We start from the raw sequence: 25,917 nt of genomic DNA, 5'->3' as shown, positions 1-25,917 counted from the left end.
TCTGCAAAGAGAAAAGAAAGAAAACAAAGCAGGAACTAAAGATGGCCTTAAAATACATCAACATACCTATACGTGTTGTTGAGTAAAATATGGCTTTGCCTGAAAAAATTGAGGCATCAGTGCATCTTGTCTCTTGCCTATGAGTACCAACATCAATAACCCAGAAGACAGTTCAAGTTTCTCTGAGGTAATAAGCGATTTTTTTTTACAAAGTTAATTAAATAAAAGGCTACAACTTTTTTCTTTTTACCAATGCCCACATTGCACAATCATCAAGGATGTAAGGGCCAATGAACATGATAAACATTTGCCTTTTGCAATACATACTAGGAAAGCACAAATCAGTACCATTCTTTCTACAATATCAGACAACTTTCACTTCCTAGTATCTTGAGACTACATCATCAGGCATCATCTAATAAAATTTATCACAATAGTCGTCAAGTTAACAAGCTTATTTTGGCACCCTCTACTGCAAACCTATCAGGGATGAATGTTCCCTACTCGCTTTGACAACTTGATAATAATGACTATAAAATGAAATCTGGTACTTTCCCTTCCAATTCTTATTTTCAGCACCCCTTGCAAAGGGCTCTGGTCACTAAGAGATGCACAAGCTATACATGATGTCCATTCAGTCTACACTTTAATAGTGATATCTTGGAGATAGGAGTATGTATTTCTAAAGGAACAATTTTATATACTGTACATACACCTTCCTTTGAATAGGTAAAGCTTCATATTTACTACGGACATTCTCCTTCAGTCTCCATTCTCATCCTCAGAGTTATTTTATGTTCTCTACCTCTTTCCGGGGCTTCACGGAGAAGCAAAGGTTGGTTCGACCCAAAACTTCCTCCGTGATCCCCAAAGTAAAGTCCTCTACAGGCTTTAAGCCTGTGTCGAAGTCTAATGAAGCTCATGCTACCTTATCTCCTCCTTAAACACAATAAAACAAGAGAGATCTTCATAAAATGAGATCTTAAAACCTTAAAAGCAGTACTCCAACTTGGATGCAGAAGCTTGAGCCATCTTGAAAGATAAATCCAAAATAACAAAGCAAAAAACAAAAACCAGCACAAAAGAAAGAAGCGTCTGTGTCAGCGATGATGCTATCAAAAGGAATGACGTCAGAGGCACTCACTGTAGTAGTAGAGGGTAGCGGGGCTTTAGTTCGGCCTATGTAGTTGAGGTTTGTTTTTGGCCGGAGGAAGAAGTAAATGGCAAGGGACCTCTGGTAGTGGTTTCACTCAATCTTTATCCCTCCATACCGACACCTTTTATTAAACAAAAGGTGAGTGAGGCATTTATCTTGGACACTCTTGTTTCTCTTTTTCTCTGGTATGAATAGCAATATTTATACCTATAAATAGTATCAAAGGAACCTATTTCACTGGGCGACACAGGTCCTGCCAGAAATAGATTTTCTCCGTCAAAATCCGTTTCTGGGCTTCAGCTCGTGTCGCTTGCGCGAAATATCCTTTAATCTATTATTTCTAGGGTAAATGTACTAACACATACCAGAGAATAAATAAAATAAAGAAAAAGGTCAGTATAACTGACTCGCTCACCCTCTAGGAGGGTGTCGGTATGAAACACTAGGCGAGTGAGACCACTACCACGAGCCAAATGCCAATAGAAATCTCCCACTACAAAAAAACCCTCCAAGAGGGGAGCCGTCCCACAGAGAGAGCAGCTCGTACTACTACTACTCCATCCCATGCTGCCGACTGCTGCGCCTCTGGTGGTCATCCTTTTCAGTTAGCTCGCACGAGTCACACGTGTTATTTTTTCTCTCTGTGTATTTTGTGCCCTTTCTTCGGATTTTCGATAATGGAGCGTGCAGCTATTGCAGCAGCTAAGTTAAAGTACTCAGTATTTACGGTTAGTTGGTTTTTTCCGTCCTGAGACAGTATTTGCCGTTTTTTAGGTATAAATACGTCTCTTTTTTTTTGGGGTCGGAAGCATGGCAGCATGGGTCCTGCCGCGTGATGGGTTCGTTCTTGGTCTCCCATACCTAGAACATCCCTTATTCGTTTACGCTCTATTTTGATTATCCCGCTTTATTTAGTTTAAGGTCTACTCAGGTTATCATGCATGCATGTATATCACCTTATGTAGGCTTTTTCTATCCAGATCCTAGTCCAGGTTCTTAGTATCGGCCCCTGACTAGCTTTGAGTGGTAGACTTGCCTTCGGGTTAGTCGTACACTCCTGGATTTTTTCTCCTGCTATTTTTACCTTCTTTCTTTCATTTTTATTTTATTTATATATATATTTTGTCATTATTAGGTTTAGTTTGGCGTCTGGCTTAGCCTAGGCCCCGGCTCATAGAGCCTATTCTACCGCTGATCAGTTCGGTTGCTTCCACATAGCTTCTCTCTGATCAGTTGGTTTTAGCCCTGTGGGCCTATATACTACCGCTTTTCAGTTCAGGTTGCCTTCGCCCGATAGCTTCTCTCTGATCAGTTGGTTGGCCTAGGCTTGGTTACCGTATCTCAGTTTACCGCCTCGTGGTCACTGCGTGATCACGGGACAGCCAGACGCCTGCCCAGTCCCCCCCCCCCTCCCGCTCTTCCATAGAGTCGGGCGGGGGTGGGCCGGTCTGCCATGCTCGCCTCACATACCCGAGCCTGCCTCCCCCTCTCCCCTCCGCCGGAGGGGCTAGGGAGTCGGACAGACCCAGACTGGTCCCGACCTCTCCGCTTCTCGGTCCGGCCGGGTGGTACGTTGTGGGGGGGCCCTGGTTCCTTCCCCCTCCGTTACTGCCTTGTCGCTCCTGCGGGCCTAGCTCGAGCCTGTATGTCCTCTCGCCCATTCCCTCCTTACTAGAGCTCCTCCCTGATCGGAGTCCTGGTATCCAGCGGAAGGAGCTAGTCCACCCATTAGATGGACCGGAGCATAACAGTAGGTCTCTACTAACCTTACCGTATTGCTGAGTTTCTACACTCCGCTTCAACTGGACCTAGTCCGGTTCGCTTGTGTTTAGGTTTAAGTTATCTTTAAGTTTATCTTAAGTATCTTAAACCATCCCCCCCCCTCCCTTTCATATTTTACCGGATCTCTCCGGGATTATAGCCTATTCAGGCAATGCAGGGAGGGGTTATGCCCAAATTTTTTCCGAGCTCCGGCATGTAACGGAGTTCTTTTGTCCTTTAGTCTGTAAGTGATACCCCTTTAAGATACTCATGTGTCTTCCCACTTACAGGCCACCACCAACTGTGAGCATCCGGGATTTCCGCTACACTTCAGGACCCCTGTAGGACACGAAAGTTTGCCGGTCCCATGCTCCATGCGCGACTCCGCACGGGGACATCCACGGTCTGGTACCATGAGACGATGTACCATATGTTATGATCTGGTGAGCCAGCTTTTGGAAGGCGTAAGTATTCCATCTCCGGTAGCTGCTCCGCTTCTTTTAGTACTTAAGTTTTCATCATTTACTTTAACTTAAGGCATCTAGTTTAAGTTATACTCTAAGTTTTAGTTTTAAGTGATTCTTAAATCTAAAATACGCCCTCTCTTACAGGCTCCGGCAGTAAGGGATACAGCACTGGCTACCCTGCGGGCCTGGTCGGAGGTTTTGGCAAGGAACGACCGCCAAGGGTCAGCCCTACATACTTGAGAAGCGATTAGCACTATTAATCTTTCCCGGAGGCAAGGCGACAGGGTACGTCGACCCAGTAGAGGCGACCCGACTATTGCCTTCATCCAACAACAGCTGGCCGGCCTCCTTAACTGAACAAGACCAGGATATCTCCACGGATGTCGCAACCCTGGATATTAATGTTGAATCAGATGGTAGGTATAGACGACCTGTTGGTCGAGGGTAAGTAATGCAGGTACCCAAGGGTCACCCTTGGGTGTGACTGTCTCTTCTACCCCTGCAACCTCTCCATCCTTCCAAGGCTTTAACGGGTGATGAATTATATACTCCTCCTGAGGCTTCGGTTAGACCTAAGATCAAGTCTAAAGTGATGACCTTGACTAAGACGTCATCGTCTTCGAAGAAGACGTCCTCGTCTTCTTCCTCGAGTAAGTCTCCGGCTCGTAATCCCGGCCCAGACAGGTCTAAAGGGTCTAGCTCCGGCTCTAAGTCCTCGAAAAGTAAACCAAGGAGAGATCTCGCACCCCGGCAGTTTCACCAGTTCCACTACCTTTGGTTCCTATTCAGAGCCTCCCCTCCACACCTCCGCAGCAGCTCCGGCTTTGGACTCCCAATGCTGGCCTGTTGCAACAGGTGGGCGACCTAGTGGGGTCCCTTAAGAGTAGTATGGAACAAATGATATCTCGCCTGTCAGACAGGATCACTTCTCAGGATTCTGTTATAGCCGGGCTAAGAGAAGCCCCTCTAGCCTCTCTTCACTCTCCAACACTAGTGGATCTCAGCTTCCTCCGTATGACTCGCTTCCCGCTTTCTCCATGAACAACCCTTGGAGAGAGTAGCGTCATACGCCCCCCTTCAGGATGGTCTCATCTCCATACCGGAGGTTTGGAACTCGAAGAATAGAGGACTTCGAGTTCTACCCGGAAGGCCTACAGCCTCCTTTATAGGCTACGCAAGGCTCACGCCTTCGGCTATGGTTCGGGACGATAGGGTACCAAAGGAGACAGTCCTCTATTCTCGAGACCCAGGCTCAGAGATGGCACAGATGTTTAGAGGACATGGATTGTTCGAACACCAAGATACAACCATTTAAAAGTCCCTTTACCATTAGTTTTCACAATGGATGAGAGTACCCCGCTCCCGTTCCATAACCAAGATAGCAAGGTCGACCAATTCAACAGCAGCCCAGAAGGGGGAACCCATGCCTCAGTTGAAAGAAGCAGATCCCACATCTCCGTTGCTCCCTTCAATCGGAGAATTGTGGGAAGACTTGCCGAATACATTCTCAGCTGGCAAACTCAAACCGGACTGTGCTATGGAGCAGTTTGGTGAAAAGCTACCCAGGCTCCCAGATAGTCTTATTCAGGCTGAATTTGACTCAAAATCACGACTAGCCAGATCAATCAACTCGATGGCTATGTCTGCAGGTAGCAACCATGGCTTATGGTTCAGAACCAATTTTTAAGCTTATGACCAAAGCCCTGACTCAAACGGTGCAGTCAGATATGTTCGAGTTTGCCACTGCTAGAACGAATTGTAGAAAGCATGTCCTGCTAGAGGCAACCATTCGACATGAACCGAATAGGTTACTCTCTTCTAACATCTGGGGCGCAGATCTCTTCCCAGAGGCTATGGTTAAGGAAGTACAGGCAGAGGCTACGAGGCTGTTTGGGTTGAACCAGAGCCTTAAAGACCTGTTGGGGTCTTACGGCTAGGAGGAGGCAAGACCTGACACCATAAACGGTAAGGGAACAGAGGAAAACCCAGGACGTTTCACCAACCTTACCCAAAAGAAGCAACCACGCTTTCCTCAACAAGTTCCAGCAATGCCGTTAGTGCAGACAGCCCAACCCTCCACGTCTAGAGGTCAATCACAGCCAATTTATGTGATATCCCCTCAGCCTCAACCCTCCACCTCATACGCCATCTCTCCAGCTTACAATCAAGCCTTCGAGAGTCAAGCTTCTCAGAAGTATGACCGCGCGGGCAAGGGAGGCAGAGGTAAGCGGTCCTTTCGTGGGAGAGGATCGGGAGGCCCTTCAATAGGGGAAAGCACTTCAGAGGAGGCCGAGGTGGTTACCAGAACCAATGAAGAACTTCAGGTAGGAGGGAGGCTGTTTCACTTTCGCCACCGGTGGAACTTCAGCCAGTGGGCTCAGAGCATAGTGTCAAAAGGGCTGTGGGTTGGAGCTGGTTGACGAACCCACCTCCAGCCAGACCTTTCCGTCAACTCCTTCCAAAACCGAATTGACAGAGTACGCGGAGGACCTCCTTCAGAAAGGAGCTATAGCCAAAGTCAAGAGGTTAAAATTTCAAGGTCGCTTGTTCAGCGTGCCAAAGAAAGGCTCACACAAAAGAAGGGTAATCTTAGACTTGTCCCGCTTAAACTTAGCCATCCGCTGCGACAAGTTCAAGATGCTCACGATCTCACAGGTGCGGACCTTACTTCCCCGTGGGGCCGTCACCACCTCTATCGATCTTACAGACGCCTACTATCATATCCCTATTGCAAGACACTTCCGTCCGTATCTGGGATTCAAGATAGGAGATCAGACATTCTCCTTCAAGGTAGTTCCATTCGGGCTCAACGTGGCACCCAGGGTGTTCACGAAGCTAGCGGAAGTAGTAGTGCAACAGCTCAGAGCGCAAGGGATTATGGTAGTGGCGTATCTCGACGATTGGTTGATCTGGGCCCCATCAGTCGAAGAATGCAACAAGGCCACACTGAAAGTGATCCAGTTCCTAGAATATCTAGGATTCAAGATAAACAAGTCCAAGTCGAGACTCACTCCAGAGTCAAACTTTCAGTGGCTAGGCATTCAATGGAATCTATCCTCACACACTCTGTCGATTCCATCTACCAAAAGGAAAGAAATAGCGAAGTCAGTCAAGCAATTTCTAAGTCACAAACTAGCATCCAGGAGAGCTCAGGAAAGGATCCTCGGCTCTCTCCAGTTTGCATCAATAACGAACATCTTGATGAAAGCCAAACTGAAAGACCTAACCAGGATCTGGCGCCTCACGAGCAAATGTCAGGTCCAGGGACAAAGCTATCCCTCAGTGGGCAAAAGTCAAGAATCTATCAGTGTCAGTACCCCTTCAGTTCCCTCCACCAGGGATCACCATCCACACAGACGCGTCCTTAAGCGGCTGGGGAGGGTACTCCCAAGTCAAAAAGGTCCAAGGGATTTGGTCACCCCAGTTCCGTCAGTTCCATATTAAACGTACTGGAGGCAATGGCAGTGTTCTTGACTCTGAAAAGATTACTCCCACCAAAGTACTCCCACATAAAGCTAGTCCTGGACAGCGCAGTGGTAGTACATTGCATAAACAGAGGAGGCTCCAAGTCACGTCATCTAAATCACGTCATGATAGCCATCTTCTCCCTGGCAGACAAATTCAGTTGGCATCTTTCCTCCACCCACATAGCTGGAGTGAGAAACGTCATAGCAGACGCCCTATCCCGATCAGTACCCCTAGAATCGGAATGGTCACTAGACGAAAGTTCGTTTCAATGGATCCTTCAAAGAGTCCCAGGGCTACAGGTGGATCTCTTCGCATCCCAAGCGAACCACAAACTACCGTGTTATGTAGCCCCCAACCTGGACCCTCTGGCTTACGCCACGGACGCCCTAGCTCTAGACTGGAACAACTGGGGGAAGATTTACGTCTTCCCTCCAGTGAATCTCCTTATGAAAGTATTGAACAAACTCAGGACATTCAAGGGTCGAGTGGCTCTAGTAGCCCCAGACTGGCCGAAGAGCAATTGGTACCCCCTGATTCTGGAACTGGGCCTTCGTCCCCTTCGGATCCCCAGTCCCAAGCTCTCCCAGTCAGTACAAACGAAGACTGTGTTCGCTTCCTCAGGGATTCTCAAAACCCTAACTTTATGGATTTCATGAAGTTTGCGGCAAAAAGAGATGCGAATATTGACCCTCAGAATATTCTCTTCCTGGAATCCGATAAAAGGGATTCAACTTTGAGGCAGTATGATGCTGCTGTCAAAAGTTAGCAACCTTCCTGAGAGAGTCAGATATCAGAATCATGACAGTTAATTCTGCTATATCCTTTTTCAGATCCTTATTTGAAAAAGGTTTAGCAGCTAGCACGATTACGACTAACAAGTCAGCATTGAAAAAGATATTTCAATTTGGATTTAACATAGTCTTGACGGATGCCTACTTCTCGTCTATTCCTAAGGCATGTGCTAGACTTAGGCCTTCTGTGAGGCCTACGTCAGTTTCATGGTTCTTAAACGATGTTCTAAAACTGGCTTCCGAAACCAATAATGACACATGCTCGTTTATGATGCTCCTAAGAAAAACCTTATTTTTATTAAGCCTAGCTTCAGGAGCAAGAATTTCAGAACTGTCGGCTTTATCCAGAGATCCGGATCATATTCAATTCCTTCCCACAGGGGAAGTTCTACTTTCTCCGGAACGTAGCTTTTTTAGCAAAGAATGAAGATCCTTTGATGAGGTGGGAACCTTGGAAGGTACTACCCCTTCCACAAGATTGTAACCCTTTGTCCAGTTTCAACCTTACGAGCCTTTCTATCCAGGACCTCCTCATCCTCATCGGGGCCCCTCTTTAAGAGGGAAAAAGGTGGTACTTTATCCATTAAAGGCATCAGGCAACAAATCCTGTACTTTATTAAACAAGCCAATCCTGACTCTTTCCCAAAAGCACATGATGTCAGGGCAGTAGCACCTCAATTAATTACTTCCAACATATGAACTTTGATGATTTAAAAAAGTATACCGGATGGAAATCGCCGACAGTGTTCAAACGTCACTACCTGAAGTCCTTGGAAGCTCTGAAATTCCCAGCAGTAGCAGCGGGTAACATAGTTTCCCCTGACTCTAGCTAAATTGTAGTAGAAGATTCAGTCCTCCTTTCTACCTGCCTCACCCAACAGTTCGTCTATTCCTACCTTGTTCATTAGCATTCACCTTGTGTCTTAGCTGCTTTATGATTGTATAGTGCCCCTTTTGTCGGGTTAGGGGGACACTCCAGATGATTACAATATTGATCTCATAGATGTTAACCCCTTATTTTTATGCTAGGGGATACATCATATTACAATGGTTACGGGTTTGTATATTAAGTCATATACATTCCTGATAGATATTTTTGTGATTGCTCAACGTATTTATGTATTTTTATATTAATTGCTATTACTCTTTTGATACATTTTGTTACACAGATTTCATTGATGATATGCAATCATTGTACCTATATATATGTAAATTACCTTATGTTATTAACATAATTAGTTTTAAGGGTAATTTAAGCATAGTTTTAATTTTAATTTACTGTGTATATGTATCTTTTTAGCAATTATATTCATTCATTTATATTTTATCTTTTATTTGAGACCTATTTTATTTTATTTTTATTACTTGTTCACCTTATATACAATCTTGTGCTGTTTCTCTGGTACGATTTCGCGCAAGCGACACGAGCTGAGCCCAGAAAAAGGATTTTGACGTAAGGAAAAATCTATTTCTGGGCGATTGGCTCGTGTCGCCAGCGAAATCCCACCCTACCCATCCCTTCGCTCAAGATTGTCGCTAACTCAGGATGGCCACCAGAGGCGCAGCAGTCGGCAGCATGGGATGGAGTAGTAGTTAGTGACGAGATGCTCTCTCTGTGGGACGGCTCCCCTCTTGGAGGGTTTTGTAGTGGGAGATTTCTATTGGCATTTGGCTCGTGGTAGTGGTCTCACTCGCACCTAGTGTTCATACCGACACCCTCCTAGAGGGTGAGCGAGTCAGTTATAATGACCTTTTTCTTTATTTTATTTATTCTCTGGTATGTGTTAGTACATTTACCCTAGAAATAATAGATTAAAGGATATTTCGCTGGCGACACGAGCCAATCGCCCAGAAATAGATTTTTCCTCCGTCAAAATCCCTTTTATATGCAATTGTGTAATAACAAATTATTTTTAATCATTGTTATTTGTCCTCTGAACAATTCTTCAGCTGCCATCTGTTGCTGCTCCCTCTGAAAGTCCTGCAGTTCTTCTGTTGTAAGCTCTGCTGTGTGCACCTCCAATAACTCTTCAACATCATCCCTGACCTCCAAGATCATAGACTTGCTCAGGGACTCTATCTTCCACAAAAATTATGCCTCAAACCCTTCAAAGTCCATTTCTGCTACAGTTTCCTCCAGGCAGGTTTTATGGTCCTGTAGGAGACAGCACTCAAGTCCCTGTCTATGAAGCATATGCATTACAGGATATTGATTTGATTCTTCCAGGATTCTTGTATGGTTAGCTCTGCATTAGAGATCACCTCAAAGCATCTCTTGAATAGTGTTTTGGTGTATAGTCTGGTCCCATTGTAAATTGTTAAGGCACATCTTGTTAAAAGTTTGTAACCAGCTGTTCCATAAGGATTTAGGCCTCCCAAATCCAAAAATCAAGGTTACCAAGGAAAATTTTGATAGGACTCTTTTGTGAGGGTTTTGGCTGTAAAGAATATATTTAATATAAAATCATGATTCACTGGTTAATTTTTCTATGTAAATGTTACATGTTTAGTAATAATTTTGCAAAAAGATAAAACATTTTCATCATTTATGATACATTTAAGATACATTTCTTTCACAAATTAATCCATCTTGTCCATATACTTCAAGCATCATTAAATTTATGGTGGGTCAAAATATATATAAGAAAAGTAATATTAATAAACATTTATCTGTATCATTCCACTTATGTAGACATGCATTTAGCCTTATTCAGGTTAATTATACAGATATCCAATGTGTTCTACTACAAAATATATGTAAATATTAATAAACAGAGAACACTTGGATAAAGAAGATATAACCTAAACAATAACAAACTTGTCTGACTTAGGAATTTTACAGCAAATTTGCCAATATATAATTGTAGCTACAACCTCATATTTATATTGCTGTTAAAAAAATGAAGCATATTAATATAATCAATACCTATATTCTAAACACACCCCAGTAGCATATGAAATGTGCATTTCCTTGTCACCTCAGATCCAGAAACAGACTTTGAAATGATTTCAGTGGTATAAAATAAAATATGGTATTCTGTTGTAGTCCCAAATATTAACTGATTAATGAGGTACTGATCAGAAAGCTTTTCAAGCTGTAAGTAGTCTGCACTCCATATGATAGAATGGAAGTTTGTAATACCAGTGTTGGTCAAGTTCAGTGGTCAGCATTCATACACTCTGCTATACACCTGCATTTACCAGCACAAGTTAATCTAGATTTTACAAATTTGCACTTCCAGTTGCAGGTTACTGTGGTTCAATTAGGGTGTTAAGGATCTCTGGCACATCAAGTGTTTCTTCTTCAGCTTGTGGGCCACACTGCCAGGTAGCAACCTGTGAGGCATGGAATGTGTCCAAGCCAACCAGACTAGAACCCAGAATGTCAATATTATCTGCTGTGAAGTGCAAAGATTGATGAGGTACAAGATTTGCTGGAAGAATGCCCCCAGTGTAGGATCTGGTGATTTCAGTTTCGTCTGTCATGGGCATACCTACTAGTTGTATGGCCAGCCCTTGGAAGAGATGAACAAGCTGCTTGGACCTGGTTGCCTGATGTATAGAACACCCAAGACTTACATGCTTAGGTGTCCATAGTTTTCCACCACTGACACTATATATATAGGCAGTCCCCGGGTTACGACAGGGTTCCGTTCTTGAGACGCGTTGTAAGCCGAAAATCGTTGTAAGCCAGAACATCGTCAAAAATCCTAAGAAAACCTTACTTTTAATACTTTGGTTGCACTAAAAACTATGTAAACTGCATTCTTATGGCATTTTGCATAAAAATACCTTCAAATACTGATTATTTTGCATTTTTGGAGTCATTTCTTCTGCCAGATCAGTGTTGTAGGCGTCGTAACCCTGGAACATGAGTCGTAAAACTGGAAATAATTTCTGATAAATATGTGAAAAGAGTTGTAACCTCAAAACGTCATAAGTCAAACTCGTCGTAAGCCAGGGACTGCCAGTAATGTCACGTGCTACGCTCATTACTCAGTCTGAGGTGGCATCATTGTTAGTTTCATCACCCTCATCTTCTCTGACATGGTAATACCATCTATGCTATCATATGCATCCTGGCCACCACCGAGCATAAGAAAAAGTTGCAGGTTTTCTGGAATGCAAGAATGTACATCACTGGTTAAAATGTTGTCTCCACTGTATGGTGCTCAGTTCAAAATGTTTATCCTTAATTTAAATCAAAATGAACCAGTGAAAGACAATTGGCATTGTCAGGCTGGTGTACTAGCATTGGACTATCCGTGATATGTCTCATCTGATGAATTAAGGGTACAGCAATGGGTATTGGAAGAACCTTTAAGGAACCACCACAGTTCATTTCTCATTTTCTTCACCTTTTTACAACACATGAAATTCATTATTTCTCCAACTATTTGTTTCAGATTATTAGTAAAAGATGCTCTTCAACTCAATAAGAAGCTTGCACTTAATAGTTAGTCTCTGAAGACAGATAACAATATCTAGATCAAAATTCCATTGACTTCCAAGAATGTGACCCTGCAGCAGATAGCTCCCATTCATTCTTGACCCATGCCATTGCAAAGTCAGGTGACTCAGCAGTGTTTGATTCTGCACTGTGTTTTTCTGGGACTGTATGTAGCACTTCAAATGGTATTTTCCCTCAGCAGATATTAGGTTATTACAGTAAGACAATGCAACACTTTGGTCAAATTTTGCAGCTTCTATTTGGCTCATGCTGAAAGTATATACATATAGAATGGAGGCTTTCTTTGGAAGAAACTTCACAGAATAAACAAAGGTCCCATTTAAGTCTTTCAGATGAACTCCGTAATTTTTAAGCACCAGAGCAATAGGCCATCTATCTCTTTGTTTGGCTTTTGATCGATCCAGAGTCTTCTAGTCTTGACATTTTGCCCTTGTGAAATGCACAATAGCAGGATTTCTGCCATGTAGGTGACTGAAGCAGTAAGATTAAAAATCCTCTATGACATCTATGTTCTTCTGGTCCTTCAATTTGTACCTCTTGGTGTCACTGTCTTGTAGTGTTTGCTAGCATTTACAAGTGTTTCCTTCCTCTTGGCCTGACAGATGATGCACATTAACAAGAAGTCTTTCACAAATCTTTTAAGAATAGAAACTACCTCTATTTTCCCTTCACCTAAAATCCAAACACTTATACTAATCTATGTTATGTCTAGGCAGGATAGCTACTTGTAGTATATATGTAATGAGGTGGCTGATTCTTGTGATGTTTCACAATGCATCTGCACACTACCAGCAAAATAAAAAAAAGAATGTGTTAGAGGTAAGCATACCTACAAGCCGACACAAAATTATGAATCTAAAATCCAAGATGAAACATACGTATATGTAATTATCATTGACTTTAATGATTTGTAATTTAAGTTAAAAAAAAAAAAAAAAAAAAAAAAAAAAGAGGAGCGCAATGCCGCTGAAAGTCATCAAGGTTGCCTTCAAATTAATTTTTACAATTTAATTGAGTTCTTCAATGTCATAAATCATGGGGGAAAAAAATTAGTTATAATTTTTCATTAGAAAGATGGGTCATTATTGGCATTTAGAATCTTATGGCAGCCATTTTGTTTTTGTATTTTTTGGTCCTTATTGCTATTCAAAATACTGCTTGGTAACCTTGATTTTTGGATTCAGCAAGCTGGAATCCTTCAGAATCAATTGGTTACCAAATTTTAACATGAAATGCTTTTAACAAATTTACTGGGACCTCTTTTATGAAATTGACTAGTAGAGATTAGAGATGGCCTTGTAGTGTTAATAGATGATGTGTATTTATAAAAACCTGTTCTTTTTTTTGGTCATGTACAATTATACAGAATGTATTTTTAATTTTGTTATCTGTCAATATTCCATACTTTTTTCTAATAATGCACCTTTCTCCACAGGAATAGTTGTGGAAAGGTCCCTCCTTGTGAAATGGGATTTTGACTGAGGCTCTGTGGATCTGAGTCAAATTAGTAAGCTGACATGAAAACTATACTTGGTGTTTAATAAACTACCACATTCGAGAGGGTGTTATGGAGCCCTTTTCAGCACATTTGTGTGAGGGATAGTGTACACGGTATTTCAATTTTTTTTTTCTTGAGTTATGCAACATTTATGAAACACTGTAAAGGTCAGGAGAATATTGTTTTCTAATTATTGTAACATTATGGTTGAAGTTGTATAAAATACAGTTATTTACTGAGTAAAATTTCCTTATTGAAAATCTCTGAGGTAACCAGTTTGCCAAGGACGAAGACTTTCACTTCATCTCCTTTGTATGCTGGCTAAACAGTTTACAGGATATGACTATATATATAAAAATCACCACTCTATTTACAAACATTCAGGTTACTAACATTCAGATACAAACTGACAGGGTCAAAAGTTATAATTGTGTTAGGTGCGCTCTCCTCTGCCACCAACAAGTTCAAATTCTGCAAGGAACAGAACAGCACAAGGAAAAAGATGATCCTGTCCCTTTAATCCCTTCCCCAATTATCTAAAATATTCTCGTGATTAACAACCATGTACATAATCCTCTTACAATCATGAGAATACTCATTCATACTCTTTAAAATATTCCCACTTATTTCAATCTTCCTGATGTAACTCTTTCTTTGATGAAGTCCCATGTGTGCACTGTTTACTTTGTGAGCTACCAGTGTCAGACACTGCTCCTGAGAATTTTTCTCAAGTTCATAATTTTCAAAGCATGGAAAAAATACTAAAATTTGAATATTGGATGAATCAAAATTTAACCATCAATTGACCTTTCTAACATCCGAAGGAATTCTTTTCATGATACACAATGCAAAACTACAAAGAAAATACTATAATTCATGACTCCTGAGTTATCTCGGGAATCTAAATATAAAAAAAAAATTATTCACTACCTAATAAAAACAAACTTATGAGCAATTCAAGAGGTGAACGGCTGTCTGGAACAACTCTTTCGTAACTTGGGTAGTGACAGTATTGACAAGGGTGCCCTTCAAATTGATTATAGGGGTTACATAGGGACTGATCCAGTAAATTTTTTTCCACAGAAATAGAAAGGTAACTTGTGCTGATTGTAAGCTTCCTTTTTAAATAGAATATTAGGAAATAAATTAATTTAGTAGCATTGTTTGGTTTACCCCTCCCAAGATTGTTTAACTCAATCACTGCTCCTACTCAACATATCTCACTGTGATTAGTAGCTTAGGCCCAGAAAACAAATCATAAATTGCAAGTCTTGACCTTATAGCATAACATACAAGAATTATACGTTCAAGGCAATTATTTACCGTCAGCTAGTTGGTAGCTTATGCACGGTAAACATATTGATAATTTGAATAGATTGGCCTGAAAAACTGTCATATGTTCTGGTATAACAATATAATATTCATAATAATAAACGCAAAATTCAAAAATTACATTTATGGTAAGTGTTTACCATGTGCTAACTAGTAGCCTGTATGTGGTAAACACATCATGAATGCAGAGTTTGGCCTGAAAGACACTGTATGTTCTGGCTTAATAATAATACATAGTACTAACGTTCAAGAATTACATTTGAGATAATCGTTTACCATTTGCTAACTAGAAGCCTATATATTCTGTAAAAATATCGTAAAAGCAAATAGTTTTGGCCTAAAATACTGTCGTATGATCTGGCCAAACAAACAATAGCATATAATTCACGAATTACATTTCAGACAGTTGTTTACAGTCGGCACCCAATCAATCTACAAAAACAAAGGCAATATGGACAGGATACAATCATGCAACTCTCCTACAATCCTCGTCTGTTCAACAAGTAGTACCAACTCACAACCTGATCATCTGCATTAAGCAAGAATAAGGTGAAGAGAAAATGGAGGAGACAAGTCACTCACACACTCACTGACCGAATACCTAAACAAGATGCTACTTGTCCCCTTAGGGGAGCCAGGTGAACCGCACAACTTGCTGGGAAGCCACCACACCACAGGATCTAAAAAAATGTGTCCAAGGAATTGTAGGCAACATCCCAAAGATAGAATTAGGTGAATATGGCCTGACGCAACCACACCCCCAATCATAACAGGTCTTTTGAAGTTATTATTATTATCAAAATAGTTTAACCAGACTATTGAGTTGACTATCAGCTCTCCTCTCATAGAGCTGGCCATGGGTCTTTCGAACTGCAAGGAATGGGGTGACACCCCTAAACTTGTGAGCTCTTGTCCGGACCACAGCCCAGTCTTCCTCACCAGGTGAAGAGTACACCTAATTGATTGTCTCACGCAGCCAGGTCTTCCTAACCAGGTGAAGAGTACACCCGATTGATTGTCGCACGCAGCCAGGAAGAGATTGTTAAGCCCTTACTAAAGAAGAGCTGTCGACACTCAGGCCTGAGCTGTCAAGTTCTCCTCCTAAGATAATACTGCAACACCCTAACTGGACATAGTAGCATCCTGAATTTGGCATGATGAATACACAGATTCTGAGTTTTCACCACAAGTTCTGGATAAAGCCATTTGCCATAAAATTGGCAATTTATGGTGTCATAACGGGCTGAGTTCCGGTTATCGGCACCGTAAAGTGCCAATAATAGAATTATGGCACCATAACATACCTAACAGAGGCTATCGGCAACATAAATCACCAAGTTTCAGTTAATGGCGGTTTTCACTTATCAGCACACCCCTGGGGATTGAATCCCTGCCAATAACTGGGGACTACCTGTATGGTATACAAATGGCCAGGGGGACTTATAAAACTAAACTGTCTAAAGGAAGGCAATCACCTGAAGACCAAAGGAACTTCTTGTAAGCAGGGTTCTGAGACTAGTACATACTTCCCTTGGAAGAAAGAAGAAACTGGAGAAAACTAAGAGGAGGAAGAACTCAAGTCAGGATGAAAACACACACTTGCATCTCTTCACCTTACTCCATCCAAGTCATAATCTCCTCATAAGCATGCTCAAAGAAACCTATGGCATACATCCCCCACAGGTGAGCAAATGCTATGACTATCCCCTGAAGAAGGAAGGCATTCCCTTGAAAACCAAAGGAAATTGTGAGAGGGCATCAGAGACCTCTTCTTCCAGAGAGAGGAATCAGTTGACGAAAAAGAGCATAACAACAAGGAGGAGAATAAAATACGTACATGTATTGCATTTCTTCACCTTATTCTCTTTATGAGCCACTCTCTCCAAAGTGAGGAGCATTTGAATAATGAAAATTTTGATAATAAAATGTTATTTGGATACTTAACTACTGTTAAATTTAGCTATATCTCCCCGCCGATTAGGCGAGTTGGCATTCAAACAAAAAATCGAATGGCTGCCCGGATGACTGTCTATTTTACCTGTTCTCCACCAGGTGTGTTTCAAATGTTTTAGCTCTTGTCAGAATTCTCCTTGACAGCCCACTAAGTTGTGGGGTGGCTGGGTGGGTTTACTTTAACATTAGGTAAGTATCCAAATAATAAATTTTATTATGAAAATTTATATTATTTGAGATGAATCTTAACTACTGTTATTCAGCTGATTCCTACATGAAGAAGAGGATGGTGGGTAGTGCAGCTAGACAAAATTCCACTTAGCCATTTGAGCTAAAGGTTTCTTGTACAAAACCCAAAACATTCTCACCTGATCTGGAATCCTTGTGGATTTTACTACCACCAGAAGTTGGATTCCATTTAGGGAGCAAGGCTCTCTTACATATGCAGCAAAGGGCAGCCTTGCGGAGAAAACCGCTTTGATTCAGCCAGCATGAAATGCAAGCGGTATGAGGGACCCCTGTGCCTGGGTCCAAAAGCCCTATCAAATGAGTCACTTAAAAAAAATACCTTTACGATATAAAGGTATGCTCCTATACAAAATTTGTACCTTCACACTCCACAAAACATATTAAAACCCGGGATTTAAACAAGAGCTTAAAGAATTACTCTTTTTTTTTGGGGGTTCAGAAAAAGATTACCCACTACTAGTAGCAGATTAAAGGCTTTACTGTTTTCAAACAATTCTGTATACTTAAGGCTTAAGGTAGAGATCGGGTAAAAACCGAATTGTACTTCTACTGTCACATCAATCCTATTCTGGAGCGACAAATTGACTTAACACTAAATGACGTTGCAACTGCTGCTCACAATATGAATGTTTACCTTAAATAAAGGTAGAAGATATGGTGCTAGTTCTCATGCACTAGCCTATCCAATACGTCACAGAGAACCTTGTGTTCCTTGATAGTTTCTAAAAAATCACAACACAAAAGGTTAACTTTGCCTCTTTCAGGCTTAACCTTCACAACTACAGGCTTAACCTTCACAAATACATTCTAGGTTTTCTAAAACCACAAAACAAAAGTCAACTTTGCCTTCAAGTTTAACCCTTGGCAAAGGCATTACCCCTTGGCAAAGGCATTACTAGTTTCTAAAAATCACAACACAAAAGGTTAACTTTGCCTCTTCCAGGCTTAACCTTCACAAATACATTATAGGTTTTCTAAAACCACAAAGCAAAAGTTAATTTTGTCTTCAAGCTTAACCATTGGGAAAGACAGCTAGGTTTTCTAAAACCACAAAACAAAAGCTTAACCTTTGACAACAATATCTGTTTCTTAAAACCACAAAACTAAAGGTTAACTTTGCCTCTTCCAGTTTTTACCTTTAGACAAAGATGTTGAAGGTTTCTAAAAGGATGATCAAAAAGTTCTAGTTTTAACCTTTAAATTTAAATGCCCCAACAGGATAGAGAAGTTTCCTCTTCTTCCCAACAAAGGGGTTACATTGGAATTCTTACAGGGCACTGTAAAGCATAGCCTTAACATCACCCTAAGCTCTAAAGCAGAAAGCTAAAATACCATTCCCTTTACACCAGCTTAAAGAAGGGTGCTGACAATAAATTTACTTATTAACCACTGCTAGTGCTAAATAAAAGGTCTTACAGTAAATTCAAATACAGTTTAGACCCGCATCTAAACTCCAAAGAGAGACTGATATAGAGATGAAGGGGCTTCAATCTCAACACCTTACAGTGCTGGTCCTTAGCAAGATCTAAAAGTACTTGATGCAAAACCGAGGAAAGTACGTATGGAACAATAACTTTGGAAGTAGACAGTGAAAAGTCTTACCTCCTCTAAACACTCTAGAATGGCACCCTCAGCAATACGCAGACCACTGCTGACCCCAGGCCATGGGAGTTTTAAATTAAGGACAGATCCTATGACTTGAAAATCTTATTACGTATTGGGAGGGGACATTCTAACATCTCTAAGCAGTTAAGGAGAAGCCTAAGTTAATGGAACTATATGGAATTGTGGAATGGAATATGTAATTTTGGCATAAAGCCAAGCACTGGGACCCATAGAGTCATTCAGCGCTAAGTACTGAATTGTGTAGTAAGAGTTGATTTCTTCTCAACAGAAGAATGAGACATCTACCGAGAGCATTGGAAATTCTGAAAATCATTTGCCCTGAGACTACAAGGGCTCTACAGGAGGCACTAAGCTATTCTTGAACTTGAAATTACTCAATAGTACGCAGAGTAGATATGAGGGACAGGCCTATGAGTCTGAATTAGGCAAAATTTAAGGAAACATCCACTGCTCAAGACTGAGGGCCAACAAAGTAGTAGTAATCATTCAAATGTCCTGTTCATCTACATACTAGGAAGTCTAAATGAGTACTCCTTAAATCCACACCAAGTGCCAAACTTCCAGATGTAAAGGCCCTTGTAGGCAGTTGTTCTTCCTGAATCTCCAATTGCTAAAACACTGTCCTACCACAGAATGAATGATCAAACCAATATGTTGTTTCATTTCACTCAAAGCAGCAAACTTCCCACAAAGACTTTTTCTGACCGGGAATAAACCTGCTAAGCATCCTGATGTCTTTCCACTGCCCTGACATCTAAAAAGTTTTACCAGGTGTAGTGTTGACCAAAGCTAAAGGGATAAGGAAAATTAAATGGTACAAATTAGAGAAGGAAGGGGATAAGAAGAGAGAGTTTAAGAGGAGGGTTTTGGGGGATATTGATACAGGAATTGAAGATGTTCAAGAATGGTGGGCACAAAATGCAGCAGTAATGAGAAGGCATGGAAAGGAGCTGCTAGGAGAGACATCTGGTATCATATGGGAAGAAAAGGAGAGTTGGTGGTGGGATGAAGACATTGAGAAAGTAGTAAAAGATAAGGAGGAGGCAAGAAAAGATGGAAGAGTCACAGTCAGTGGAAGACAGAAATAGCTACAGAGAGAAAAACAAGGTGGTGAAAAACGGTGGTAGCCCAAGCTAAAGCAAAGTCGTATGATGATGTGTATAATGAGCTGGGGACAAAGGAAGGATTAAAGAAGATGATCAAGCTATCAAAGGCTAGAAATAAGAGCACCAAAGATATAACACATATCAAACAAATAAAGGATCAAGATGGTGTAGTACTTAGAAAGGAGGAAGACATTGTGAAGAGATGGAAAGAATATTTCGAACAGTTGTTAAATGAAGAAAATAATAGACTAATAAGAGAGGATGAGCAAGTGAACATTGGCATGGTAATGAGGTTTTTCCGTTTTTAGGACAAGATGGTAACTAAATGCACTGAAGAAGATGAGAATGGGAAGGCAACCAGACCAGACATGATTCCGGTGGAGGCATGAAAAGCATTAGGAGATGAAGGAGTGGATATACTGTACGATCTTATGATAAAGATCCTTGAACAGGAAAAGATACCAAATGAGTGGCGTGGGAGTATATTGATCCCAATTTTTAAAGGGAAAGGCGATGTCCAAAAGTGTGGTAATTATAGGGGCATTAATTTGATGTCCCACACTTTGAAGATACTAGAAAGGATGATAGATGCTAGACTGAGAGAAGAAGTACAAATAGGTAAAGAGCAGATGGGATTTATGAAGGGAAGGGGAACAACAGATGGTATATTTTGTCTGAGGCAAATAATGGAGAAATTCGGGAAAGACAAAGGGACCTACATATGGTATTCATTGACCTTGAAAAGGCTTATGACCGAGTCCCGAGACAAGAGGTATGGAGGAGCCTGAGGGAGAAGATGGTGCCAGAGAAGTATGTGCGATTGATACAAGAGATGTACCGGAATGTATTTACCAGAGTGAGGAGCAGTGTTGGAGAGACAGAAGGTTTTGAGGTGAGAGTAGGATTACACCAGGGGTCGGCTCTGAGCCCATTTATCTTTAACATAGTGATGGATGTTATAATAGAGGAAGTAAGGGAGACAGTACCATGGAACATATTGTATGCGGATGATATTGTTCTGTGTGCAGAGAGCAGGGAAGATCTGGAAGTGAAATTGGAAAGATGGAGACAAGTACTGGAGATCAGAGGAATGAGAATAAGTAGATCTAAGACAGAATATATGTGTACCACCACTGAGGGGGATGATAGTGAAAGTATTCAGCTTGGTGGAGAGCAAATAAGGAGAGTTGATAAGTTTAAGTATTTGGGATCTTTTGTTAACGCTGGAGGAAGTATGGAAGAAGAAGTAAAACATCGGGTACAGGCAGGCTGGAACAACTGGAGAGCAGCCTCTGGAGTTCTTTGTGACAAAAGAGTGCCGCTTAGGTTAAAAGGAAAATTTCACAAGACGGTGGTAAGAACAGCAATGCTGTATGGTACGGAAACAGCAAGCATGAGAAAAACAGAGCAGAAGAAGATGGATGTGGCAGAAATGTCGACTAAGGTGGTGGAAGTATCAAAGAAAGTGCAGGAGGGGAGGCTGAGATGTTATGGACACCTGTTGAGGAGAGATGAGGACCACGCTGGGAGACATACTATGGGGGTGGAGGTGCAAGGAAGAAGAAAAAGAGGGAGACCAAGAAAGAGATGGAAGGACTGTGTGAGAGGAGACTTACATGAGAAGGGAATTGATGAGGCAGAAGCGCAGGATAGAAATAGATGGAAACGGCGACCCCATATAAAAATGGGAACAAGCTGGGAAGAAGAAGAAGAAGAGTGTTGACCATTCTATGTTGCATGAAAGTGTAATGACACTAGTTAAACTGTGTGTTGCATGGCAGAGGGAAAAGACCAAAACCTGGACCTGGACTTAGGTTTAACAAAAAAATGGACAATTCTTGGTAACACAGTCCCTCCTACAGTCCAGGAGCCAAAGTTGGTTCTGGATTACAGTGGAACCTCGACATACGAAAGTCCCAACTTACGAAAAATTCAAGTTACAAAAGCAAACACGAAGATTTTTTTGCCTCTACATACGAAAATAATTCAGGTTACGAAAGGGTGTTACTGTAAAGTCCTGAGATTCGCCCGGACCGCCGAGAACAATTTTAAAACTCTTGCGCTGCCAACTAAGTAGACTCGCCACCATCCTCCCACTCTCCCATTGGTTCCTGATGCTAGTCACCGCCATAAGATCCTGCTCTCCTATTGGTCAGCATCTCTCCCATCGTGCTCTACGTAAAGGCGTTCTTCGGCCACTCGGTAGCAGCATCGTTCTATTAAGCACGCCGAATTCGTTCATTCATATACGATATTGTTTGTTAACGTAAATTCGTGTTAGTGATTTTGCTTTGTACTTTATTGTGTTGTGTGAGAACTTTAGTACATAACTTAATTACGTACATACAGTCATGGGTCCCAAAAAGTTGCTGAAGTTCATGGAAAGAAGAGGATGCTTTCTATGCAGACAAAAATGGAGATAATAAAAAAGTATGAAGCTGGCATGCGGTCGAGTGTGATCGCTAGGGAATACAGCTGAAATCCGCTGATGATAGGCACCATCCTTAAGCAGAGGGAAGCCATCACAGCAGCTACACCTTCCAAAGGCGTGACTATTTTGTCCAACAAGAGGAGCCACATGCATGATGAGATGGAGAGGCTGCTTCTTGTATGGATAAAAGACAAAGAAATCGCTGGCGATACGATAACGGAGACGGCAATCTGCCACAAGGCCAGCACTATTTTCAGCGATTTGATTGCCCAGGCCGAAGACGACGGAGGGACATCGACGCCAACCCCAGACTTCAAGGCTTCTCGTGGGTGGTATTAAAAATTCTGGAAACGGACTGGCATCCATTCAGTAGTGCGGCATGGGGAGGAGGCCAGCTCGGACACGAAAGCGGCCGAAGCCTTTATTAAGATGTTCGACGAGATGACGATCAACAAAGGCTACAGCTCTCGGCAAGTCTTCAATTGTGATGAGACTGGCCTTTTTTGGGAAAAAAATGCCTCGTCAGACGTACATCATGGAGGAAGAGAAGAAGCTACCCGGGCATAAGCCTATGAAAGACGGGCTTACGCTTACACTTTGTTCAAACGCCAGTGGGGATTGCAAGGTGAAGCCCCTACTGGTGTATCATTCCGAGACTCCTCAAGCCTTCAAGGCCCACAAAGTGCTTAAGAAGAAGCTTCCAGTAATGTGGAGGGCTAATGCAAAAGCCTGGGTAATGAGGCTTTTGTTTACCGAGTGGGTAAATCTGTTTCGGCCCGACAGTGAAGAAATTCTTGGAAGAGAAGCGCCAACCTCTGAAATGTCTGCTGGTGTTGGACAATGCCCCTCCCCACCCTCCTGGCCTCGAGGAAGATATCCTAGCGGAGTATTCCTTCATCAAGGTTCTTTATCTTCCGCCTAACACCACCCCTCTCCTCCAGCCCATGGACCAGCAAGTGATATCGAACTTTAAGCTGTATACGAAACATCTTTTCAAGAGATGTTTCGACATCACCGACACCACAAACCTCACCTTGCGTCAAATTTGGAAGGAGCATTTCGACATCGTCATGTGCAACCGACTCATCGACCAAGCTTGGCAGGAGGTTTCAAGGCGAACCTCCTCGTGGAGGAAACTCGAGGGATTTGACGTGGGCGAAGCTGGTGCTGCAGATTCAGAAACAGTTGACAATCCTGAAACTGTTTTGCAACCAGATCTTGACGAGATTGTTGCACTCGGCAAGTCCATGGGGCTGGTCGTCGACGAGGACAACATCAACGACCTTCTCGAGGAGCACCAAGAGGAGCTTACGACGGATGACCTGAAGGAGTTGGAGGCCATGCAATATAATGTTGTTCAATAGGAGTTCTCTAGCAGCGGCGAGGAGGAGGAGGACAACCCTATGACAACGGCAGAAATTAAAGATGTTCTAGCCGCTTTTCATAAAGTGCAATCATTTGTAGAAAAAAAAAGACACCCCGAAAAGGCTCACACAGGTCGTATGCTTGCGCAGTTTGATGACGTTTGCCTGAGTCGTTTCAGGAACATTGTGAAAAGTAGGCAGAAGCAATCTTCCTTAGATAGTTATTTTTAAAGAGGCCTTTAGTATTAGCAAGAGTAAGCAAAAAGGAAGAACCAAGTGATAGTAAAAAACAGAAAATTGAAATTTTGTACAAAAAAAAAAAAAAAAAAAAAAAAAAAAAAAAAAAAAAACCTACGTAAAAAATCAAAAAGACAAAAAATTTAAGTAAAGTGTTACAGTTTAGTTAAGTGTTACAGTTTTGTTAATGTGTTTCGTAAATTTTAGGTTATGTATGTTTTCCTTACATTTTTTTGTGTGTTTCGTAAAGTTAATTGTACGTACGTATGTACGTATCTGCCGTTTGTCCTCCTCCTCTGTCGCCACTTTCAGAGATAGCCTCACTCGAAAGGTAAGCTTCCACATTTTACTACATACGTACAGTATTTCTTGTATACCATGTACACTAATACACTTTATTTACAGGTAATTAGCAGTACATTACTATTAAATTAGGTATTGAATGGTCCAAATTGTTGTAGTATTTCATAGTTTATAGGTCAATTTTAGCATTATTATTAAATTTACTGGGGTGTTTTTGGAGGGCTTGGAACAGATTAGCCATTTTACATGTAAAATACTGTCCAAGATACGAAAAGCTCATGATACGAAGGCGCCTCGGAACGGATTAATTTCGTATCTCGAGGTACCACTGTATTTCCAAACTTTCTAGTCGTTTTAGGCACGCTGCCAATTGTACTTCATTGGAAGTACAATATGCTAATATTACGCCGAGAGGGGCACGAACACGCTCTTGAGAAGCTGGGGGGGGGGGTGGGGGGGGGGCGGGGCGGCTAGAAATATAAACTAATCAACCTTTCTTTAAAACCCCAGAGGACATCATGAGCGCGGTTAGGCCTCTCTCCGATCCAATTCTAACTTGGTTATAATTAAGCACGTAATATAGGATACGTCTGATGACCGTATGAATAAAATTTTTTTTATCTAAGTTAAAATTAAAAGGGAAATAATGTGTACCAGAACTTCACGCGTTTAGATGATGCTCCCGAAATGGCGGACAAGCGACGGCCCCCCAATATATTTCTAAGGGGCCGAAGACCAATTTGGGAAGCCCCGAAACTGTATAAGTTATGAAAACACAAATTGGAATACTCAACTTAGAAGGAGGAGGAAGTTCTGCACACGACATCGTTAAATGTAGAGAAATTCTTGGGAGCTACGAAAATCGTGTGCACTTGTCACAAAGCTAAATACAGTGGGGCATCGCTTCTTCACGGATCAGTATTCACGGATCCAGTTAATCACAGGTTTTTTCTTGGACCGCTTCTCATGCTACATCACTGGTATGAATCGCTGCATCACGGGTTTGTCGTGTTGGGTATGCGATGTTTTTCGGTAGGCTAACCCTCGGCCGTGGTCCGATAACTACCAACATTCATTTAAAGACTCATATAATGATATTAACTGACAATAAAGGTAATAAAACCATTCTCACCTAATATATTATTGTCCTATCTTCGGAATAAATAGCCTATTCAAGGTTTATGTACGACGTTCATTGGTAGGCTAAGCGTAGTTGCAGTGCGATAACCACCAACGTACACAAACAGATTCACATTATGATATTAACTAACAATAAAGGTAAATAAAAACCATTCTTACCTTATATTATTAGTCATATCTTCATAATAAAAGGGATCCTATTCAAAGAAGAATAATTCCACATCATTGCACTCAACTTATTGTCGGAGTGGCCAGCCACAAAATGTAACCATATACCTTTACGAAAATGGTTTATGTATACAGTTGCGTTCAAAGCGACATTTTTTGTTTGATAAACTTTTAGAAATTTTAATAGTAGTGGTAGTGTAATTACAGTAGTTATAACATTAAGGCTAAAATTAATTCGAACTTCATTATTATTTTGGCAGTATTTGTATATAACTTCTCTGAACAATGAAGTCATACAAACGCTATTTGTCATAGATGATCGAAAGTATTGCTGTTTGTTATTGGCGACGAAGCGTAAACGAAATACATGAAAGCATTTTTTACCTTATATATTAT

At 41.5% G+C, this 25,917-nt stretch overlaps 2 protein-coding genes across 3 annotated transcripts in view; one reads left to right on the top strand and one right to left on the bottom strand.

The window, feature by feature from the left end:
• Positions 1–14,698, top strand: part of LOC135222647 (uncharacterized) — a 205,852-nt gene extending 191,154 nt beyond the window's left edge. Inside the window, exon 3 of the transcript XR_010316303.1 lies at positions 13,550–14,698. The gene's annotated coding sequence lies outside the window, so the exon portion shown is untranslated. The remainder of the gene's footprint in view (positions 1–13,549) is intronic.
• Positions 1–25,917, bottom strand: part of LOC135222649 (rho-associated protein kinase 1-like) — a 298,624-nt gene that overhangs the window by 222,176 nt on the left and 50,531 nt on the right. The window lies entirely within an intron of this gene.

The sequence above is a fragment of the Macrobrachium nipponense genome, chromosome 8 (genome assembly GCF_015104395.2).
Source record: "Macrobrachium nipponense isolate FS-2020 chromosome 8, ASM1510439v2, whole genome shotgun sequence".
Classification (NCBI taxonomy): Eukaryota; Metazoa; Arthropoda; class Malacostraca; order Decapoda; family Palaemonidae; genus Macrobrachium; species Macrobrachium nipponense.
Note: the sequence above shows the minus strand (reverse complement) of the source record. Positions and strands in the feature narration are given on the sequence as shown.